Source organism: Microtus ochrogaster, linkage group LG3, assembly GCF_000317375.1.
Source record: "Microtus ochrogaster isolate Prairie Vole_2 linkage group LG3, MicOch1.0, whole genome shotgun sequence".
Lineage (NCBI taxonomy): Eukaryota > Metazoa > Chordata > Mammalia > Rodentia > Cricetidae > Microtus > Microtus ochrogaster.
The window spans coordinates 4013054-4022599 of record NC_022029.1 but is presented as its reverse complement, the minus strand read 5'-3'; positions in this window follow the sequence as shown (position 1 = coordinate 4022599).

The window sequence follows — 9546 nt, the reverse complement described above, 5'->3', positions numbered from 1 at the left end:
GCGGATCTCTGTGAGTTCGAGACCAGCCTGGTCTACAGAGCTAGTGCCAGGACAGGCTCCAAAGCTACAGAGAAACCTTGTCTCGAAAAAACCAAAAAAAAAAAAAGTTTTACTTTATCAATATCATACATAAAGTTTCATTAAAACCTCCTCTGTACAGAGTCCTTCTCTGCTTCATACTGACTTGTCCTGAAAACTTGCTATACACACTTAAATCTTGGCTACATCTGCTTAGAAGTCTATGCCAATATCCCCTTGCACTGCCACAGGAAGTTGTTGTAGACCTGGAATTCTGGCCCAATTCTGACTCATGTTCTATACATATGCACTTACATATATTAATGAGGAACGCCTTTAAATGTAAACAAATGTAAATATTTGCATATTGAAAAATAAAATGTCAGAGAATGAATATGTTTATTCAGTTATCTTAAATTCTTAACATAAGAAAGGATTTGAATACTATTCTCTATTGCACTTTCTTATTATTGAAACATATCATTTTTAGCATTCCATTACTCAATGTGATTATCTCTTCTGAATGGATTATAAGCATACGAATACAGATACACTTTTATAAAACGATGTATATAACATGTATAACTATGCACATATGTTTGCATGAATAAATGTCTACTTTAAGAAAATGAAACCGAACTGTGATTAAGTATGGAAGTAAAATCTAAGTCACCAGGAAAAACAAACTGAATGCAAACATTGACAGAGTAAAAGATTTTTGACAAAGGATGAGAATAACTAGTCAAATGGTTGTGGGTAAAGTCTCTAATGGCTTGGTCAACGGGAAAACACAGCTAGCCCATGAGTACCAGAGCTATACTTGCTTACACTGTACACATATCCTAAAGGATTGGGAAATTATGATTGTGTCTTCTTAGTTTATTACTTGTTAGGGGCTTGATTTCCTGAGACAAGAACAAATTCCTGGGTTCTAAAATGACAACAGGTAGCAGGGGGATGATTAATATTTGTTCATTACCTAAAGCAAATATTCCAAGAGAAAGTAGGTTGGGTAATAGTAATGTAATCAGAAACCAGTAAAAGTTTAGTAATTTTAAGGAGAATATCAAAATGTCCTCGATTATCTATAAACATCAATACAAATGATGTACATATGTGCACGTCCTCACTACCTTTATCTGTTCTATATTTTCATGTTTAATATCACAGCAATTGATTGACTTGGTTATTTTTCTCCCAATATTTTAGTTAGAGATATAGATATTCCTCTTTTCATGTACAGTGCCTTCATGATAATTAATATAGAATTTGTTCTGCCTTCAATGTATATCATATGAGTGGAATATTCAAAGCATAATATACTATATTTAAAATTTTAAAGATTGCATCTAAGTAGAAATTAATAGAGGCATTTGGTAAAGTTTTTGACATAACTTCTTCAAATATTTGGAAAAAACATTTTAAATAAAGCAACATGTCAGACCCGATGAAAGGGTTGATCAAAAATTACATATCTTCTAGGATTTCACTTAAAATTTAATAGGTTTTAGGGTTCACAACTATAATTCAAATAAAAATGTATATGTTCATAGGAGAAAAGTTAGCTACAATTATCGAATAAGTAAAATAGCAATACACATCACTTAGCCATTTAAAAGAACTTAAAGCACTGGCATCCAGGAATTTATATTCTGTGAACTATTGGTTACAGTTCTCATCAGGGAAAATGAAATTTCCAGCTTATAACTTAATATAGATTCATGCATCTAAGTTGTGTCTCTGTTACTACTTCAATAACTGTGAAGCTAAAGCCTCAAATAAGATACTTAATTGTCTTCTCCCTGATCCTTTCATCCATCAAGTGCGCCTACAGGCCAACTGTTAAAGTTAGTACGTGATGTGGCTCCATCAAAGCATCAAATATCAAGGCAGAGAAGAATGCAGACAGCGTTAGTGTTCAGCAGTTTAGAGCTTAGGAGCAGTTTATTTCTGACACTTGCCCCTCACATTAAATTGCAAAGTATCACTTGCCTCTGGGAATAGTAAGGGGATGTAAATGTTAATTCCTGCTCCTCCACATTTGGGAGTTATTATCCCGGCAAAATAAAATTTAATCATAGCTTTAATACAGTTTAAAGTAGGCATGCTAAAACAAGTTTGCTTTAGTGGCAGACAGTGTGTAACACAGAAAATATCCCAAGGAAAGGTTCAAAATCACAAATCATGGAGAGTGAATCCCAAGATACATGAATATTCTCTTTGTTGTTGCTAGTCAAATAAAAGAAAGCTAAGAGACTGCTGAAATATTTAGGAAACGAAATATGACATACGCAGTAGTGCATCATTATTTCTTCTCTAAATCCTTCAAATTTGTACTGCCTTTAGATTTTACTGTTTTTTAAAGAAGACAGAACTGTTGGAGATCTGCCCTGCGTAGCACTGTCAGTAACCCTGTATGTTTCCTAAGTGTTGGCAATAGAGCTAACATGAAAAGAGTAACAGCACAAAACCCAGGGTCTGAAAGTCACATGCAATATTTTGAATTTTCTTTTAATTCAAAGAATAAAAGAAAAAAAAGAAAATTATTTTTACTAACTTTTGAAGTTCTATTTATTTTTATTTTTCCTACATGTGCTTGGAACATGTGCTCCATCGTTGATATTTTAAAAAGAACATAATGTAAAAAAACATTTTTAAGATCTATTTCATATTAAAATGCTCTTTTGTATTCATAAATATTTCTTTCTTCTGTTTTCCCCAGGCTAAAAAGGAAGTGATATGATAAATATGTCACAATGAATGGCCTTCTTTTGAATTTTGTTAAAAAGTTTGTTTTAATTATGTGATCTGATGTCCCTATTTTCCACTTGAGTTAAGTGTTATAATAAGGTTCTTGATCATTCTCAAGTATGCTTTTCATTGACAAGAGACAAAAGGATTATTTTAATAGTTGAAATTTAGGAGAAAATCTTGATATTTCATTATATAACCTCAGAGAAACAACTTTATTAGTTTGAAAAATATACAACTATTTCTTTTGAATATATTTAAATATGTGTAACATCATATAATTTAATATTAATATGTACAAAAAGGATAACCCTAAAGAGTCTCCCTATGCTTCATTCATACATCTACACATCTCAGGGAATTCATACATTATGTGCAATTTATCAAAATCAACATTTAAGTGATATCTGTTTTTGTCTAATGAGGCTAATAACATCATCTTTCTTACATATGTATTTATATTTACACATGAGAAGAAACAGATGGAAAAAGACAGATTCATAGGTAGAAATGACAGTGACACAGAGAGGAAGAGAGTAGATAGAAACAGAGATAGAGAAGATAGAGTAATAGACAATAGAGACAGAAACAGAGATAAAAGAGATAAATACAGAGACAGTGATGACAGAGGCAGACACACAGAGAGAGATGAAACCGTTAAAATAATAGAGATAGACAAGATAGGGACAGGGAGGTGATAGAGGATATAGAGATGACAGAGATTTACATACAGCAAGAGTCAGAGACTCACTCAGGTCCAGGCTAGCCAGGAGCTTCTGAAACCCTTACAATGAGACTTTGGGTGATTGTCCAGGTAGCCAGTTGTCTTCGACGGGGTTGAAGACTAGATGGTTGTAGTTACTCAACTCTCATAACTTGGCCAGGTTATTTATTATACAAGACTAAAACTCATTAGGATAGGATCATCAGTGAAACATTTATCGCCTTTCTTGCTTAATATATTTGTTCTTATTGTATATAATTTCGTATTAGGCTTAGAACTCTCTTATTTAAACAATAGGGGTGGTGCTGTAGGAAGTTCTGCTGCTAGTAGCCTTTAAGTTACCCGCCCACTTGGGCATAGCCTCTTATGCTATTTAGGCCAATTTAAAGCGAGCATCCTCTTTTCCGGCTGCGAGATTCTTTTGCTGTTCCCCTTTCCAGCAGAGGATTGTGATCCGTGAGTCTACCCCTAACTAAATAACCCTCTATTATTCTCCATTCTGAGCTGTGTGGGATTTCTTTTAAGGGTCCTTCTTCACCCTTACTGCCATAGTGATGGGCTAAATAGTATGAGGTGTCACGCTTGGATTTATTATGTATTTGTAAAACCCTTTGGAGAGCTCTCCAAAATCATCCTGCACATCCCCTCCAGGGAAGTTGACATTAGTTTGCATTCTCAAGTGCAACTGAATAGCTGCCACCTCAAAAACTCTAAGCATATTGTTTTTATTCTTTATTGGAAATTTTCGCATTGACATCTATTCATAATTCAAATCATAGTTCATATTAAATTCTTTAGAAGTTCTTACCCTGACTCAACTCCTCCAACATTAATAAGATTATCCTTTCTGCCTGTCCCATAGCATATTTAATATGAAGACAGGAAGGAGTAATTTAATCAACACAGGAAGAGCAATTTGTTTAACACAGGAAAGCAATGCAGTGCAAGGCAATTTGTTTTAATATTGCAAGTAAAAGTAATCTATATTTATTCTCTTCAGTAAACCATGTAAAAACATATTACTAAAGAAAAATACACTATTTATTTTTATCTTTGTTAGGGCAACTATCAAGCAATGAAATATGGTCTAGATAAATAGATGATACATAAACTGATAAATATGTGTTTGGAAGCAAAATGAGAAAACTAACCTTTTTATTTTAAAATCATTTATTTTAGACACATATACACATACCCATGACAGCTGACATTACCTGATAATGCACAGAAATCCAAATTTAGTTTTCATTCTCTTTCAGCATGTGATATATATTAACTTATAAACAAACAGTAGAGTCTCACTACAAGATTAATAAGGTGTCAACTCTCCCTTCAGTTTTAACTATTAAAGCAAAAACTAGAGTTCAATTGTGACAAGGTTATCAGACACTAAAAGATAGTCTTTTGTGATCGTGAAATATAAAGGCAAAGCTGAGGAATAGCAGGATATACAACTAATGGAAGAGATAAAATGCAAAACACCACCTCGCTCTAAAGGAACTGGAGAGAACCTTTAAAGAGACTGTAGTGAGTGGTTTTGACATCAATTTCTCTTAAAAGGGAAAGATAAATTGGCCACTAGCCTGAGTACTAAAGGTAATACAAGATAACTAATACATTAGGATGTAAAATTGTTAAGAAACTAGCCAATATTGACCAACTAGTTCCAGAGAAAGCAATTATTTTCACAGTCAGGAAAACACATAATCAAATTTCATTGATTGCTACTCTATTTATTTTTACCTTTTTAAAATGTTACTATCAGGCATTGGTAAATAAAGTATACAAGTATAGTAGCATTTTTTCATTGGTGTAAGCATTAATGAATAACAATTATCAGATAACATGAATTGTCAAAGTCTTTCAATCTGGGTCGGAGTGGCATATCAATTACCAATGTGCAGCATGGAGTTTCTTATATCCTTACACTCCTGCCACACACACACACACACACACACACACACACACACACACACGATGTTTTACTAATAAAATTCCTAAAAAGCATATTAAAATAAAATTTACTTAAGTGTGCTAAGTCTGAGAGAGAGAAATGAAAGTCATTTGCTGGAAGATAAGCTCCACAAAATAATGTTAAAGGAAAGTCTTCAAAATAGTAGTTTCGGTGAAGGAAGCATTGTGAAGAAGAAGAATTTGAGGCAGAGGAGGAAAAGAAGTAGGAGGGCAAGGAAAAGGAAAGGAAATAGAAAGGTAGGGGATCATGTAAATATGATTTTAATTATATAAAGCATATTCAGAAGGGTTCACTCTGATAGGTATGAGCAGGAATTGATCAGAAAGCCAAGAGGTAATTAATCTTAGGTAGCACTAGAGCTAAGAACTCCTCCAGTAACAGTCTTCTAGGTTCAACTGATTTAATTACGTCTTGAGGTAATAGAGATCCCAATACTTGAGTTATTCCTACTATAAGACTAATAGGCAAATACCCTGACAGAACTCATAGAACAAAACCCAAAGAAAGAAACTGAAGTAAGCGTGGTAAGATTGTTAAAATATCAGTTTTCTTTAAAAGTCATTAACAATGTTCCAAAACGAATGGCACTGGGTTTTGATCCTACTTCTTGTTCTGGCTTTGTGGGGCCCTAGCCAGTTTGGATGTTCACCTTCCTAGACCAGGATGGAGGGGAGAGGACTTCGGACTTTCCACAGGGCAGGGAACCCTGACTGCTCTTCAGACTCGAGAGGGAGGGGGAGAGGAGGGGGGGAGGGCGGGAGGAGTGGGTAATTTTTTTTTCTTTCTTAATAAAAAAAAAAACAATAAAAAAGAATAAAAAAAAACAATGTTCCAAAACGAACAGGATTATTTAGTCAAAGGGCAGGAGAAGTGCAAATCAGTAAAACCTGGAGAAGAAGCAGCCAACAGAAGTAACCCCAGAACAGCAAGAAATAGTAGACTTGCTCGCATCTAATGCGAAACAACACAAAACATAATCAAATTTCTAAAGTAGAAAAAGAGCATCTACAACCTAGAAGTTTATTGTTTATGCGTTCAGTGCACTTGAACACATTGTCAGAAATCAACTGATGTGAAAAACAGAAAAGCTCTGAAAAAGGATCTTATTCATAAACAAAATTAAGTATTCTACGTGGAAGTTTCTAGATAACAGAAAACAAAGTAAATAAGAAACCTGTCTCTCCAGGTTTGTTGACAGGATTGGCCTCAAGCTCATGGCACAGGGGCTTAGCCGTCATGACCCCTCAACTGTAGTATAAAATAAGTCCATCTTCCTTAGTTGCTTTTGTTAGAAATTTAACAATACATTAGGTAATTAAAACAGAGCTATGTTAAAACAACATATTTTCTTAAGACAGAAGTCTACATGTAAAAACTATGAGTGAGATTTATTACTTAATATGATTACTGAAAAAATAAATTGTTTTATCCTTATTGAAATCATTATATTAAATGTATAATTTTTATGTTTAATTGCCAGTTTAGGACATTTTAGAAGGATCAATGAAATTTCTTGAAGATCAATATTTACAAAAGAAAATATTTATAGATATTTAATACTGATATAAAATAAATAGTAAATAAGTACAAATAAAAATAAAATATGAGATTTAAGTCTATTTTTTTCTTTTTTCTTTTGGATTTTTTGAGACAGGGTTTCTCTGTAGCTTTTTGGTTCCTGTCCTGGAACTAGCTCTTGTAGACCAGGCTGGTCTTGAACTCACAGAGATCTGCCTGTCTCTGCCTCCCGAGTGCTGGGATTAAAGGCATGTGCCACCACCGCCTGGCTTGTGGGAAAGATTTATCCTGTTGTCAGCATTCCTTGGCTGCCTGTCTTTCTTTCTGTAGGATTTAGGCCTTCTGGGCTGTTCTTGCCCACTTTGACACATCTATTGGTATAATTGAACACTCTTAGTTATTATTTTGATTGAGAAAAAGCTTTTACGGAAAAAAAAGTTTTACGTTATTCTAAGTATTACTTCTATATCCCAATAATAAATACAGAAGTACACAGATTGTAATTATTTTTCTCTAAGTATAATAAACTTTTATTTTGTCAGAATATGAGAACCAAGGGTATTTGAGATGCGTGGAATAAATCAGTTTAAATTGTAAGTTTCTATCATGCCACCTTTGTTCATCTTTCCCGTGCATCCACAGGATTAGACATCATCCTGGGTCTGTTCTGATTTCACGACCTTTCTTCTCTATATTCACTACAGGAAAAGCATTTGTTATCATTATGGGAAAAAAGCCACCTATTTTGCCTTTTGCTTTTGTTGTAAGTCAACACTGCCTTTCTCTCTCTGTCCTCTAATGTCAGTAATGCAAAGATATCACAATCCATGTGATTATAGCCAAATTTGAAATGTAGCTTATGAAAAATCTTTAAGTTGATGCTATTTAAAATATGCCAGAAGGTAAAATTAACAGAAGCACGTACATCCTGACTTGGTTAGAGATATTGTGATGTCATTGTATGTCTGCCCACCTCAGCCAATCCATTTTGCATACTTTCACTATGATGTAATTTCACCCAATATTTGAGTTTTCTAGAGAATATTCCAAGAACACTAACTCAGGAGTTTGTGGCAATCGATTTGATCAATAAACATGTTATATCCATGACTTCTAAAGGAGGCAATTGCCATTATTTTCTTTTATCTTTAAATTTACATCTACCTCTCAAAAGGCTGATTTAGGGTGGCTTTGACCTTTTCATCTGTCTCAAAAGTCTTATTCCCAATGTGGAACAAATTGCAATGTGATGTCCAGGTTTCGAGTGTAATTTATATTGCTTAACCATTCTCTATAAGTGTCTTACATATTTATCAGGACACTAGTATTAACAGGATCCTACAGAGTCTGGTGATATATATTTGATATGGTGAAAGTAGTGCCTTGGATTATGCTAGCATAAGAATATCTTTAACAACTCTTGTTTTATTATTAATTATGGAACAAGACATCAAAATGTTTTTGCTATTTTAACACTAGGCAAATACATTATATTCCAATAGTTATTTTCTAGATAAACAATAAGAATATAAATATGTGTTCTTGTGTTTGCCTGCTGTGATAATCTCTTATAGCATTTAATATATGCTAAGTATTCTCTTACTGCATTCTCTTTAGCACTGAGTATGAGCCAGAACTCAAAGTTATTCAGGCTGACATTGAAGTCGTTTTGTAGTCCAGGCAGGAATTGAACTCATATTCTCGTCTCTGAGCTTCTTGAGTATCTGGGATTACAGGCCAGCACCTCAAGGCTTGAATTAGTTTCTCGTTTTTTTCTTAATGAGCTCCAATTTTCTTTATCATACGTATGTCTATGGTGATTTTAAAAATCCTTTATCTTCATCATCTCTAGTTGTCACCATATCCTTCCTCTTTCTCCTCCATCATAATCAAATTTCTTTAAAGAATGCTTAACATATCAACCAAGAAAATATCAGAATGCTTCAATGATGCACAGAGCAATTGCATCCAAAAAATTAGAGAGACCCAGGCAAGACACAGGTACCTTGTCGTGATTAGATTTTAAACTATAGTATATTGCTCTTTACTTGGTGCCATGACCTGATTATTAAAGTTGTTGGATTTCATTGTGAAAATGTAGAAAGCCACTCATACTGTCAGCAAGACTAGCTCTCAGGGAACTCTCACCCATCCATGCCCTCAGTCTCAGCATATTCATTTAAATGAGTTGTTAATCAAGTTCACCATCTCTATTGTCTCTTCTGGGCTTCAAGTCTCCATATGCTACAAGGTATGACAGATGCATGCATTTAATGCCTTGGCCAATGGTTCAACTCTTTTTACACCTTACTGCCAAATCCAATTTTATTCCTTTACACAATCTACTTGTCCACATGATGTCCATATGATGAATACATTGTTTACTTACCAGTAATATGAAACATCAGTTAAATCTAAGAAAATAGAGCAATAATTAACAATGTAAAACATGATTCATACGCAGATGCAGTTTAAGCAGAAAATTATAAACTGACCATAGAACATTACACTACAGTTTGGTACTTTAGTACCCTTCATAAAGCAAGAAATTATCATTGTC